Source organism: Sinocyclocheilus grahami, unplaced genomic scaffold (assembly GCF_001515645.1).
Source record: "Sinocyclocheilus grahami isolate Dianchi unplaced genomic scaffold, SAMN03320097.WGS_v1.1 scaffold228.1, whole genome shotgun sequence".
Lineage (NCBI taxonomy): Eukaryota > Metazoa > Chordata > Actinopteri > Cypriniformes > Cyprinidae > Sinocyclocheilus > Sinocyclocheilus grahami.
The window spans coordinates 662,600-678,164 of NW_015505407.1; the positions used below are offsets into that span (position 1 = coordinate 662,600).

The following is a 15,565-nucleotide window of genomic DNA, read 5'->3' on the forward strand; positions in this document are numbered from 1 at the left end:
AGCTCCGCTTCCAAATACGCACGAGTTCAAAGCGACTCTAGCCGAACATGCACGTCTGTGCCAGCATTTGTGTGAAACGAGCAGTTTAGTGTTAAGTGCAGGTCACACACACAGATCACGCTGCGGCCGAACTCAGACATTCAGGAACAAACATTTTAGCGCTGCCCCGCAATTTTATAAACTAAATAGCTTAATTGCTCAAGAGCTACATTATCTTTCTCAACAAGGACCTGGTAGCATCATTGTTTCTAAATGAATTAAAGCCATAGCTTTACTGTTAATAGAGAAACGCGGCAAAACGGTAGTAATTCATACATACACAGCCGCTCTCTCTCTCTCTCTGTCGTAAATGAACAGTTGGTGAATCACACTTTTCTGAGAATAGACTTGAAGTGGAGATAGCTAAACTGCAAGCTAAGCGGTGTTTTCAGAAAGCAAGCGCGTTTATCCAGTGGAGAGAGAGCGCGTGAGCACAGGGTTGCCAGGTTGACAAAAGTTAAGTAGCACGTTTAGCAGATATTTCTGTATTGCGCAAGTGTGAAGCTCTGTTTTGGGGATTACGTCTCTTTATATCAGGCAACCCCGTTGTGTTCCTCTGCGGCCAGATTATTAACAGATGCTCTATTCATTCTTTTTTAGAAACCTCGCACTTTTCTACTAAATTTTAAATGTTGTCAAATTAAGCGTGGTCCACTGCTGCACACGTGCCACAGTATCGATACTCGTATCGTCAAATCTCTGTGAAGATACATCGTCGCATCGATATTTTGAACACAGCACTAATCTTAAGACTTCCTAAGAAAGAAAATATTGCTTAAATGAAAAATCTCTGCCAAAGGGGTTTAGTCATCATCAGCGGATCGGATATATCAAGAGGACCTACCCACTGATAAATAAACTATTTCCACTCACCTGTTTTCAATCACTCAAGGTGTGTCTTTATGAATCACATCACTCACTGATATGCATAAACCATTTCCTGTTTTATGTTTAACTCAAGGTTACTTTCTATAAGCATGCAGTAGGCCTACTTATGAAATAAATCAATAAAAAAATGATAACCATCATTCTCAATTGGCTTCTATATTATTACCTCACAGTACAGGCTGTACATTTGCAACAGGAACCTTAGGAGGAGTTACTCGAAGCATTCACTACGCCTTGGAATGCAATGCTCTATTCATTCTTTTTTAGAAACCTCGCACTTTTCTACTAAATTTTAAATGTTGTCAAATTAAGCGTGGTCCACTGCTGCACACGTGCCACAGTATCGATACTCGTATCGTCAAATCTCTGTGAAGATACATCGTCGCATCGATATTTTGAACACAGCACTAATCTTAAGACTTCCTAAGAAAGAAAATATTGCTTAAATGAAAAATCTCTGCCAAAGGGGTTTAGTCATCATCAGCGGATCGGATATATCAAGAGGACCTACCCACTGATAAATAAACTATTTCCACTCACCTGTTTTCAATCACTCAAGGTGTGTCTTTATGAATCACATCACTCACTGATATGCATAAACCATTTCCTGTTTTATGTTTAACTCAAGGTTACTTTCTATAAGCACGCAGTAGGCCTACTTATGAAATAAATCAATAAAAAAAATGATAACCATCATTCTCAATTGGCTTCTATATTATTACCTCACAGTACAGGCTGTAAATTTGCAACAGGAACCTTAGGAGGAGTTACTCGAAGCATTCACTACGCCTTGGAATGCTTCATGTTCTGGGATGAGGTGTGTTCAAAGATGAGCAATCAAGTTTCAACCTGGATCAGCTTTTGACTAAACTCAGGAATATGTCAGATCCCCACGGCATGTATGCCTTCATTCTGTTTTTCTAATGGTTATCTGCATGTGTGCATTTAATGCCAATGAAGACTTGAGGTCTGGCTGTCAAAAAACACACAAATAACTGTCATGTCGAGACACGTGTGCCAGATTCCTCTGAGAATTACAAGTGTGTGAAGTACAAAAAGTTCACCAAATGTATGTCATGAAACTCTGACTTTAGGGAGATTTAAAGATGACCTTTAAAGGGCCTGCATATAATAAATTCGCCTTTCTCTCACTCAGGAATGAATGGCCTAGAATTAATTATATTTTACACTAAAGTCCAGTAAGCGTTCAACAGGTGATGCTAGGCTTTTTTTCTTACATGCACCTAAAGTTCGATTGAAAACTTTAAACTAGTTTAAAAACTTTTTTTTAAACTTATCCATGGACGCCATGTAAGAGTTAATAGTTGGTCAAAAATAAGATTTTACAAGTACTGATGTAATTTCTAATACTTTGCTTTAAGACATGTCCATATCCTGGATGAATGAAAACTTTCACAGGCTAACAAGTTATCGATTTTTACTCTGGCTATGAATGAAAAGACGGGTTGATAATCATTAGCTCTCTGTTACGTGAGTTTCTAAATTTAAATTACGGGGTGGGGGAGAAAAGACGAAGCGCGCTTACCCCGTCAAAACTCTTTCAGTACCGTGTCAGTTTAGTTGGCCTGATTAACAGCTCTGTAGTCCTGTTGCTCCTCACGGGTGTGCGGATTCTGCAGAAGTGTTCAGCTCTCTCTCAAAGCACCGAATGAGAAGATGCTCGCGCTCAACTCTTCCATGCGCTATACTATAGAGGAAGTTGTGTGAGTCACAAGCTCCCGCCCCAATGGATGAAAACGGTCATCCTTCTTTTCTGAAGGAAGTTTTATTGAATGATCTTTAAATTAAAACAGTTTGCATTGTTATCTCTCTGACTTGCCGCGTCTGGAGTTAGTTTAGAGCGCAAGAGATGTCTGTCTGTAGTAAATGAATATAGCACAAATACTTACCTGTTACTTGACACCCACATCTGACGGGGAGGAATCGTCATGACAATAAACAACTTTTTCTCCACTCCGTAACCGCGCTGCTCAAGGGGGATGGAGCATATTTTAGACGAGGTTTATTCAACAGCTGAAATTATTCGTTTTGTCTAAACCAGGGACAGGCAAGTTCGGTCCTAGAGAGCCGCAGTCCTGCAGAGTTCAGCTCAAACCCTGAAAAAAAGCTTTTTTATAGCCTTAGTAATCCTGAAGACACTGATTAGCTTGTTCAGGTGTGTTTGAATAGGGTTGGAGCTGAACTCTACAGGACTGCGGCTCTCTAGGACCGAACTTGCCTACCCCTGGTCTAAACCAATCTAACCATTAGAATAGATAATTTTTTTCTTTCTTTCTTTTCTTTTTCCCCCCCAAAGATGGAAATGTATCTCGTTCAGTGGAGCACATGTCCTGTAGCTTCGTGGTGAGATTCAGTTTTTTTTTTCTTTTTACATATTGTTTGACTTTTAGCTTAAACGGAGGTTGATTTTTAACTTATTTTTGTATGATGGTCACGTTTAAACTGGAAACTTTTAAAGTCTTGAGAATGTCATCAATTTATCACTCATGCTACTTTTTCAGATACCTTTCAAAAATTCCAACAGTTTTGCTATATGGTATGATGTGATGAATGTGAATGTGAAAATATGAAAGAATATGAAAAGGTGTGAAAATATGATTAAATATTTACAAAAATGAGCCTTTTATTTCAAAAATCACTTTCACAGAATGCTAATAAACATATTACTTGATTAACAGATTAAACTGTTCAATATTTAAATCAGATGTGAGTAAAACTGAGTTGTGATGGAAATGACGATGTAATGGAAATTATAAAACAAACAAACAAACAAAAAAAACTGTGTATCATGATTTAAAACACTTTTGTCTCACTCCACAGTTAAGGATGAACAAATTATTTCCACATGATATTTACAAGAGTTTGCTATGGAATCACTTCAGACACTTACATGTGTAATTATATAACAAAGGGGTAAGTACATTGATATTAGTTTTCACTATGTGGTTATGTTTGTAATGTAATACTTGGATAAAGATAAAATATAAAGAGCCACTTTCAAAATTAAAGAAAGTGACTTTGTCCTTGTACTAATTCAGGCATCCGCAGAAAACATTGAGCAGTTGTTGTAAATGAAATGATGAAATTTATCAGAGGTTATATAACTGAAACTAAATTAGTTACTGTATCTTGAGTTGACTTACAGTATCTATGATTTGCTAAGAATAAATAAACTCACTGATTGTCTCAGAACAGGTGTTTATTGCCCTCTTGTATGACCTTACCAAAGAGTTCATATGCATTAAATTACACCCCTACCAAGAACGAGACCTCATGTTTTTCTCTTAAACATGTTATGATGTTCAAGATGTCTGATCCTTAGCGTCAGGACTCTAATGCCATTGAGCTTTTATTGCCCTCTTTAACAGTTTAAAAGATAGGACTATCAAATTACATCAAATTTAATCAAGTGTAAATTGCGAAATACCTCCTTCACAACCGCTTAAGATAACCATTCCTTTTATCCCTGAAAAAAAAAAACAGACAACTGTGTCCTTGTCTGTCATATCTTTAGATATTTTTCATGTCTGTAGCACCTTTAAACACTTTTTTATTGACATTTTGTTAGTGTTGAAGTCAAGACCACCTAAACCAAGACCAAGTCGAGACCAAGGCCAGAGTGTGTTGAGACCAAGACAAGACAAAGACTTTTAGGGGTTGAGACCAAGACAAGACCAAGACCAAGGCAGGGCAAGACCGAGTCAAGACCAAGACCATACACACATTCCTGAAATTCTAAAAGATCCACATTTATTGCCTAAAAATATCTAATATTTGATCAATAAATACAGTTAGAATAATAAGACACTATTTAGAGCTGTTACCAATCAAATGAAACTAACAAAAAAAAAATCTTTGCACTCTTGCTCTTGTGATATTGCTTAATTAGTATAAATTAAATTCTCATACAATAACTTTCTTGCAATCATATCTTCACATTTTTGGGCATTTGTATTAATTTTGGTGAAATTTTTGACACAATTCCACATTAAATTCTGACCAGGCACAGCAGGATCAAAAGAAATACAATTAGAAAGTTATTGATTGCATTTTAAGCAGGAAGTTTTACATCATAACATGAGACCAAGACCGGTTTCGAGTGCTACAACACTACATTTTGAACTGCCAGCTCAAGCAGGGTAATGTAAATAGTGGGGTGACAGGGTTTTGTGGTTGAATTTGAGAGTGAGAACCAAACATTCAAGAGAGGCCTCTTCCTGGAAGGATCTAGGGTTCAGACGGTGTTGTTAACATCCTTGGTAAAACCAGAAATTATAAGTTTTAAATCTGTTAAATGGTTTCCTCTGTTTAAAAAATATTCCTCAAAAACCTTTTCCTCTGACACAGGAGTAAAACGTAAATAAGATTTCCCACAATCCAGACTATCCGCCATTTAAAACTTGTACAAATGTAATCCAGCAAACTACATCTATTACTTGAATATAATACTCAAAAATTACATGAAACCTGATTTATTACAATATAATTCATACAGGAGCTCGTCTTGATTTGTAATAATCTTACCCTGTAGAAACCTTACATTGGCTAAGAAAGGCATTCCAAGGTCTTGAGCTCAGATACTGGCCAGTAACATTATGTCATTTGTGTGATTTTTAAAGGCCTATATTAAAAACCAATCAGTAATATATCTGTCAAGCGAGGGCATTCCAGAAATTCCAAGCTATCATAAACCTATAACTCCTTGTTTTGTCCATTTGACATTCTGCCCTCTCTTAAACACAGGTTCGGATACTTAGTTGTTTCCTAAATATTTTTTTGTTGAGAAACATATATAATCCTATGAGGCTATGATATCATATGGAAAAAGTGACCCAATGAATGGTTTTCTTCTCAGTGAAGAATCTGCATGTTTTGCGAATCTCACACATATGATTTTTTTCAAACATAAAACAGAGAGGTTTTATAAAATGTCAGATGAGGTAATACATAAATTGTGTTTGTCCTTCTACAGTTAAAGTATTAATTAAAAGACTTCAGTGTTCCATTTGAGGTTCCTCAAACTGAAATGTAAGCATTTAATTTGGTAAGTTCCACTGTACCTGTACAGTGCCTTGTGGTTGTTATTTCAAATCTGCCCTTGCTTATATCCCATGCCCCGCATGTTTTGACACACCAAATGACGATTTCTGCCCCCCCTCCTCCCCTCATTCTCAGAAGACAAGCCAACTAATGGATAAACTGGACCTTCAGAGCTAAAAGAGGCACACAGGTGTCGTCATGAGACTTCAGCTCTGACATTTGTCACGCTATGGGCTGAAAGCTGTCCTTCTAGTTAAGATTCAAATTAGGTGCCAGGAATGTTCCCTTACCAAAATTAACCATGGTTTTACTACCAAAAAAAACAACAACAAAAAACGTGCTTACTATAGTTAAACCAAGGTTTTGCTACACTAACCATAGTTTAACCATGCCCTGATAGCACACGCTTGGAGACGGCTATTTGAGACGTCCATTTACATCTGCAAGATATATTTTTTAGAGTGTTTGCTCATCTGCAATATGTCTATGTTTCCTATCAAATGTCAAATAGACGTTTAGAAAATGTCTTTAAGATGTATATGATTTAGAATGAATGTAAAACTGACATCTTAAAGAAATCTATCAGATCTTGGTACACAGCAGATGCTTTCCAGATTAAGCAATCTTTAACAGACATCTTGCAGACGTGCGTGCGCTATCTGGGTGGTATTTGTAGTAAAACTGTGGTTATACAAATGGTAATCAATAAGCCAATAAAAACCATGGTTACACTTTTACTGTAATAAAACCATGGTTACTTTTCGTAGTTGTAGAGTAGGACACCCTTTAAAGATTCTGTTTGAGAAACACCAATTATTATTTGTTAGTGTTAACCAATCTCTTTGGCAGATAGAGGCTGTCATTATCATGACCAAAGTGATTTAGTGTCAACACACTGGCCACAGGATATATAAACTAAGTGTCTCAGCACCCAAGGTTTGTTATTGAGTTCTTCCCTGCTGTGAGCCTGGCTGTCTTCCTTATACAAAACAGTAGACAACTCCTGTGATGAATATCACTGATTAGATGGCCATATTAAGCTAATGTTGTGGTTTATGCTCAGTGTCAAGGATACAGCTTGGAACTGGAGCTTTGTGAGTCTCAGAAAGTGCAGTTTTTGGAACGAGAGTAAATTATTGGATTTGAAAACAACCTTTATTGGAATCAAAAACAAATTTGACTATGAGGAACTTTTATTCCAATTTTAAAGGATCTATTTGGATGAATCAGAGTATATGAGTGCGTGATTTGCAGTGGAAGACACTGCCATCTGCTGTCGACACTGTTTGAGCAACCTTTCTTTTACTTTTAAAAGTAGGCATTCACACGTAAATACGTATATATTTTTGTTCAGATGCCGCGTTTACTCTGTTAAATAATACCGAGCAATAGGCTACTGTATAGAATTATATATTTTTTAATAATTCAAATAAACCATTTATGAATAACTTTCGTTATCATTTCATTATATTTTATATTATATTGTTCATATTCTATGCATTCTTTTACTTTTATTTTTATATAGTTTTTTTTAAAAGAAATGTCCGAATATTAATATGCGCTTGATCAGGTTGAAAGGGTAAAATCTTTTCCGCGAATCTGTTGCCGAGAAATAACACGCTAGTGTGTTCCATCGTATCCACGTGACGCAGCAACTTGTCATTCTTTTAAATAAATCGCTATTTATTAATTATTACATCTCAAAAACGAAAAAGGATAATATTTATCTTATATACATATACATACATACAAGTGAGATAAAAATTAGAGAACAATCTATAAATACTTGATTTTTTCAAAATTTGAAGGAATATTAGCTGTATGGGTATTCCACTGTTGTAATAAAGTTTGACAAAATAACCAAGACATTTCAACAAAAATATTTAGGCTATTTTGTGGAGAGCACAGTGATCAAAATTAGCCAACTGTAGCACGAAAGAAGATTACAGCTGAAATTTTGGAGGGTTACAGCTATCAGAAATTAGTAGAAAGTATAAAAGCCCTTGCTTTGAATGACTTAAGCACATCTACAGCTGCTGGACGTCACTATAGTTTCTCACACTGCACTGGTGTGATCTTGGTCCACTCTTCTTCTAGTCTCTTACATACTTTGGTAACTGTAGTGGGTTTTTTAGTCACAACTTTGTTGCCAAGGATTTTCCAGAGATTTTCAGTTGGGTTTAGATCAGGACTCTGGCCCTATGTACATAACCTATGTAACCTAAGTATTTTAGTGTGTACAGTGCACTGTTGAATCATTTCTTCATTCATTTAACTATTTCTAATAGAGTAAGAATTTATATAATTTATACTAATTTTTATAAATATTTGTACAAATAGTAGTTATTTTAATGACTTTGAAATACATTATACATTATTAATAATTTTGAATAATGTGTGTGTATATGCAATCATTTTTAAACCCATGGAAATGCAGATCCTGTTGTAAATAATAGTGAAGAATCACTTTTTAACACTAACTTCATTGCATTTAGTTTCTAATGCTTGTCGTTTTCTAACATGTTTATTCCCCCTTTCTCAGAAACTTGCAAAGCAGAGGGAACTTCAATATCTGAGGCTTTCACAGCGTATTGACAGAGAAAAAAAATATGTTTGTCATTAGTCAAAAGATCCAGACTAGAAAAGATCTACAAGTAAGTAAATTCATCTACATTTCACTTAAACCCCTTCAACATGGGCACTCCAGTACTTTTTATAATCATTTCAATTTAGTAATGCATGGATTTACCAATGAGCTTGTTTTTAAGAAACTTGTTATCTTGTCTTATGATGAAGTATTGGTCATGCTTTCAGAATTTGTATTCATTATTGTGTGACATCTGGGTTGTGCTTTTTTTTCTCTGACAGGATAAGGTTAAGGAAGTGAAAGTCTGTGAGGAGACCAAAATTGCTGCAGCCGTCTATAGATTTGAGGCTAAGAGGAAAAGATGATGTCTTTGTATCAGTACACCTAGGAAACTCACTTTGTCTTGTGGCCACCAATCAGTAGTTTAATATATGAAGTGGACTGAATCTATGGATTTCTCTTTCACTTCTATAACATAGTCTGAGAGACCATGCTGGGAATCTTACATACTATAAAGCAAGGAGTTTGGACATATTTATTGCAAAATCGTTTATTGCCTTAAAATAAAAATGTCTTTAATGTTTTGTAGTTCTTTGGATTTAACAGTAGATGGCACTAGCACGTCTCATCTCATCTGATCTCATCAAATCTACAACCTTGATTAAAAAAAACAACAAAAAACGTTCCTGTCTCTTGAACTAGGCAACTATTATGCCTTCAAAATTCAGTCGCAACTCTTAAATTATTGGGTTACGTAGTGTTTGTATTACACGGTCTATGTACATGTCTATTAACAGTATATAATAATATATATATATATATATATATATATATATAATATATATATATATATATATATATATATAATTTTTTACTAAAAACTAAAACTGAAAATTGGTAAAAGTCCTATTAGTTAAATTAATACATAGCGTATATGTTTTTGTTTTGTTTCTACATTTATTATTATCTTTACATTGACTTCGTAATAGTCCCAGTATTTTTTAGTAAATATTACAACAGTCATTTTATTTTATTGTCCTTTATTGCATATTCATTTGGATACATACTCTTTTAGGAGTTAAAGCAGAAGTTACTTTTCTCAGAACTTTAAATGGCCCACTTTTAAACACTCTTGTACCAATCTTGTTTCTGTTCATGTAATTGTTCATGTGAAAGGTTGTGCACAGACTGAGCTTTTTGTGTTGTCTCTGCATGGCTTGATTGATCATGCAGGTGGCAGTGGCTTCATAAACAGGCCCCATCCATTACTCTCTCCTGGGAAAGAGAGGATGGTTAAATCAGGAGCAGGGAAATGTCACTGCTCGGGAGGAGAAGGCCAGGAGTCTGTCTGTGCCAACGCTGACCACAGGAAAAGCTGTTTGTAATGAATGCTGCTTACTGCTTGCTGTACTGTAATACACAACATTTTAAATTCTTACATTCTATACTTTTTTTTTTTAAAGGAATTACAAGTGCATGTTCATAGTGACATGAACATGCATGTCTAAGCCTGGTGATATTTACAAAGCAGCTCCTTGTGTGACCTATCAATATTGACCTTCTGTATTTGCACAATTCTCAGCCAAAAGAAGTGACGGGCAGAGTGTGTGTGCGTCATGTGGTCGCGCATTCGTCACTGCGACCGCCTCGGTTTGAAGTGGAGGGTCATGCAGCCGTGTGCGCAGTTCCACTCTGCTTCCGTCTGTCATTACACAGAAGGCCACTGTTTTTACTGAAGCCTGTCTTTCATTCACATCAGCTTTTGCACAGGGGTCATGGCTGCAGGTCTACCAGTGCAGTTTTGGTAGTGACCCCTAGATTTGAAAGATATTGGTCAAAATCCTTCACATTGTCCCATAATGTTATTCACATCAGGAGATGTAAAAGAAGCCTCCTGTGGCCCTCATGGAGCTCTCGAGTCATGTGTTAAGGGTTTGGAATAAGACTGTTGAGTTGACAATAGTTTTGAATAGGTTCATTTGATGGGATGGCATGTGAAATCTATGCTGACCTTCAGTGCATTTGCTCTTTTTTTGTTGGTGTGTTCATTCTCTTGTAAATTAGAGCTACTGATGCATTAAGTGTGATGAGGGACTGCAGGTCACCATTGTTCTTTTGGATAAATAGATATTTATTATTATTTTTTAAAACAAATTTTGAAGACCTGCAAAGAAAAAACTGGGCTTTTTAAAATTACACTCAAATAAAAAGTTATTTTTACCTCAATTAAAAAGTTACACAAAAACATGAATAATTATTTTGGAACATTTAAACTTTTGTACACTCACATAACATGAAGTTGCCTACAAGAAGTTGTTTTATTTTGCATGGAGTGGGTCGCCTCATGGAGGCAGCCACTTTGAGATCACATGACCAGCTGCATACTATGCATTTTACATTATTAGAGCTAGCGCAATGTAATTTACTGAGTGCACTTTTAAGATCTTGAAAGTCATTGTTAATTGCAGTTTGCAACTTATTTAAACTTATGTAACATTTAAACAGGACATTATGCGAGGCGGCCACGGTACTTATATTTATTCAGCTGGAGCTCTATGTGAGCTCTAAATTTGCACTCTAAATCAAGTAACCAAATGTGTGTTAAAACAAAGTAGTTTTAGAGGAATTTTTAATTGAAGTTGCAGAGTAACGGAAGTAGCGATGAGTGAACTCTTCCATAATGTGATGTACAAGTGAAGCAAACTATTGAAAAAAAAACTTGGACTTGGTTCTGTCAGTCTGTAGTTGATTGGATGGAGGCAGATTTGTCAATTGGATGAATGGGGCTGGGTTTAAGCAGACTAAGTGATTGGAGATATTTGGCATACACCAGAGAGTTGACATATTATGAGGTCAATAAATAATTAAATAAAATAAAAAAAATGAAACCTATGAATGGTTCACAACAAGATCATTAAGATAAATTTTAAAAATAGTTTAGTTAAAAAAAAAAGAAAAACTAAAAATAGTTAAAAAAAAAAACATTTAAGACGTTTTTCTTTTGTTTAAAATAAGACCAATTTAAACTCCTTAGCCATGAACACTATGATAAAGTATGTTTTGAGATGTTTTAAGCCCATATTAGGGGTTCAAATATATCAAGAATCTGTATATAGAGGTCATATGTTTTTCATTTTCAGTTAGAATTGTCAAATGTTTCTCACAGCTTAAAAAATACCGTAGTGAAATCATTAAGATGTGTAATTGGGGTAATGTCTTAACCTGACTCCTGAGTAATTAATATGAAGTGATTCTGAATGGAGCTAATAAAATGAGCTGTAAATGACGCTGGGGCCCATATGTAAATGAGTTGGAAGAAGCATTTCATAGCAGAGAAATTTGCTTATTGCTGATAGGCCTACGTATCTCTCTATTTTTGGAGTTTTTTCATGTAATACATCACACTGTAACAATTTCCATGGATTAAACTGTAATTACAGACACACATAATATATCATGAATAATATGAAAGCATTATTGTTTAGGCAATTAATGCAAGAGCTTTTCACAGCTGTATAGTGAATTGAGCATTGTGAAAAACACTGGAAGTAAAGTCATTTCTTAATCACTCTCTGCTCAAAACAGTGTTGGTGACTCGGAGTAGTTTTGACCAGAGAATGATGGCCTTGGCTGTTATTACAGCACCTGAGCCCGCTGGATGTAAAGCCCTTAGGTGCCTCTTCCTCTGCTGTGCCTCAAAGACTCCTTTCATGAGTGAGGTTAAGAACAGCACTAATCGATTTGCCAATTACGGTGCAGGGTAACCGTGGGTGAACAGTAGAATCGGTGGGTTGTGTGGAGAAAAAATGGCTGAAGTTCTTATATCTGCCCCTTTGAGTTGCACCGGTTTGTCACACGGCTTTTGAAGTAACGGATTGTAGTGAGAGCTCGAGGGGTAGGGGTTTGTCTCTGTGCCAGAGGGAAAGCGATTGAAGGGAAATCTTTATAACCCTCACTGCATGCGAGTGTGCGTGTATGTGTGTGTGAGGTGGGATCACAGAGACCCCTTTAAATTGTCACTAATTAGCCATGAGCCTGTTTGGAAGAGGCACTCGAATTGATTAAATTTGCATGGGAGTCTAAATCATGCTAAGGCCTCCTCCCCAGTGGAGCTCTTTTCCCCCTCTGCTCCCCAGACATGGCAGGCCCATGGGGGGGACCCGCTGCGGGTGAGAGGACAGGACAAGGCGTGGCGCGCACCCATCTGCCTGGGTATTACCGTTAGTCCATCACTCTCCCACTGGCAGCCGTGTGCCTGGGGGATGTGTTCATTACACTTTAACTACTGGATCTGTCCTTGTCTGCAGGCAGCCTGGTGTCATTGTCTGTCTATCTCTGCGTATCCCTCCACACTCCGCTTCACTCAGCCTTACAGAACAACAGTCTGGCTTTATGGTCTATTATGGCCCATCAACGGATGCACCTTATTGTTGTTTGCTACATCATTTTGTCTCCCTGTAGGTTTTTGTGAACTGCTCTCCACCATTACTTCAAAAACTTAAGTAGTTCAGCCAAAAAAGAAATTGTCATTATTTACTCACCATCATCTTGTTTTAAACCTTCATGGCTTTCTGATTTTCTTGCTTTTTTACTAGGTACAGTGTTGTTTGAACTCCAGTGTTCTTTAAAATATCTACTTTTGTGTTCTGCAGAAGAAAGAAAGTCATAAAGGTTTGGAATGACGTGAAGGTGAGTAAATTATGACAGAAATATATATACATTTTTAATATTATGAGTGATTCCCTTTAATTTTCCCTATTTAAGTTGACCCTATCCCAGAGACCCCATTGACATGTAAAAATAATGAGAGTAATTTTCACTTTTAAATTATTGTAATATGTTCCTATGAAGCTTTAACACTTTTACCACAAGGCAGGCATTCATATTTCAGAAATGTGACTGGCAGGAATGCACAATATATCGGAACCATATTGGTTATCAGCCAGTATTAGAGTTCTTTTAAAAATGCTATTCTTCTCTTTTTTTATTTTTTTTATTTATTTTTTTAATAAAAAATCAGTTGATATTTAATTGTGCATACTCATTTCCATTTCCTAATTTTTACTTGCACAAAGATTACCTTTGCAGCATCTAATGCTCAATTAAATCTAATCTTTAAAAAAACACTAATAATTGAATAACACTGTTAAATCTGATCATTAGCAAATCTCAAAATAACCATAACTTTTTCATACTGTACATTATAATGCTATGGTGCCTAAATTCACTTGTAGCATTCAAAAAGATTTGTTTTTAATGTTTTAACTGTATTGATTTAGACAAAATAGTGTAGACTGTTAATATTGACCATAATCGGTTATCAGCCATAGGATGAAAATTATTATCGGCTTATCGTATCGGTCATACTATTATCATTAGCAAATCTCAAAATAACTATACATTTTTCATAATGTACATGATAACTTTGTGATGCTTTAATTCACTTGTAGCATTTAAAATAATACATTTTAGTTTTTGTGTTTTAAACTGCATTTATTTAGACAAAATAATTTAGAATTAGAATATTGACCATAATCGTTTATCAGTCATAACATGAAAGTTGTTATCGGCATATCTGTATCCGTCAGACGTTTAGCATCAGTGCATCACTACTGACTAGAATCTTTTCTAGTATAACATTATTTCTGTTTGGTGTTGATTTTACCTTAAAAAATGGCAGTATGTCTCCATATACCAGTTAGAAATGGTTAGCACTTAAATCAATTCTTGCTTTAAATCTGGGGTCTCTGAGAACACAAACATATGTAACATTTTTCAGTATGTGTGATTGGTGTTATCACTTTGAATCTTTGTTAAAATATTAATTATCAACACTTCAATGTTTTTGAGGCCCTTGTGGACACCCAAGCAGAATGTGAGGGTTAAATCTTTAAAATTTACTGCATTAATCTGTATAATAATACTTTTATATTATGATATTTGCTATATCTGAATTCCATTATTCCTATTATATGAACGGAGTGAAGGAGCATTCCAATATACTCATCACACATTCTAAACCTTGCATTCTCTCTCTTTCCCTCTCTCATGGGACTGGTCCTATGGGCTGTGTGATTGCTGTAATCAGATCGCGCTGTTAATCAGAGTGTTCGTCAGTGTCCTGATGAGCGGCCCTCGCTGATTGTAATGTGATGCCTCTGTTTCAAAAAGGCCCCTCCTTCCTGAGCACTAACACTATATCGTCCCTGTCTATGGCTGAACGGGGCAGCCTTGTCACCTAGGGGATAATACAAGGTGGGATAGAGAGAGCAGGTGGGGGTATGTAGTAGGTTTGGGGTCCAATCTGAAATGCTTTACGACCCTATCCTGTCCTGTTGTACACAAACAACAACATTCTCTGTATCTTGTCGTCTTCCTTGTATTTTAATGAGGTCCAAACAGTGATACTCTTATGGCTGCCTCATCAGCCAAGTCCCTACAAGGGCTGATACAAATTAATTAACCTAATTAGAGGCTGTGATTGCAGGCGTGATTGTGGGGGCCGGGGGAGGAGGGTGGCAAGGGGGGCTGCGCTGGCAGGCAGGGCTCGGGCTGTAATAAGCCGCGAGGTGTGGGAGAAAAGCCAGATCACTGTGCATGGCTAATGAGCGGTAAAGAAATCCCCCATCTCTCCTTTTCTCTCCCCTCAGACTCTGTAAAATTTCTCTCAGTGTCTCATAGGCCCTTTTTATTTTTTGCCTATTGTCTCTTCAAATCAATCGTTCTCCGACTTGCTGTTTTCTCTCAGAGGAAACTCCCACCTCATATCTATACGTTTATTTTATGTATATGTTCACAGTGCTTTAGTTTCCTCAGTTTTTGTGGTTTCTTTTCTTTTAGTGTATGTTCTTTCTTATCATTTCCTCCCTGTGATTTGTTCTGCTTCTCCTCGTCCTGAACCCCCCCTCTCTCTCTCACACACACACACACACACACACCACAAGAGCAATATTTAAATTTCTTGCTATTTGTTTTGGAAACAGAACAAGG

The 15,565-nt window shown here is 36.3% G+C and overlaps 1 protein-coding gene across 2 annotated transcripts in view; it reads right to left on the reverse strand.

Annotated features, from left to right (window-relative positions):
• Positions 1-3,031, reverse strand: part of LOC107597118 (four and a half LIM domains protein 3-like) — a 55,231-nt gene extending 52,200 nt beyond the window's left edge. The window contains exon 1 of one of the 2 annotated variants that reach the window (XM_016288052.1): positions 2,838-3,031. The gene's annotated coding sequence lies outside the window, so the exon portion shown is untranslated. Of the gene's footprint in view, positions 1-2,473; positions 2,681-2,837 lie in introns of those variants that run through there. The other variant, XM_016288053.1, reaches the window with a different exon arrangement.
• Positions 3,032-15,565: the final 12,534 nt, after the last annotated feature.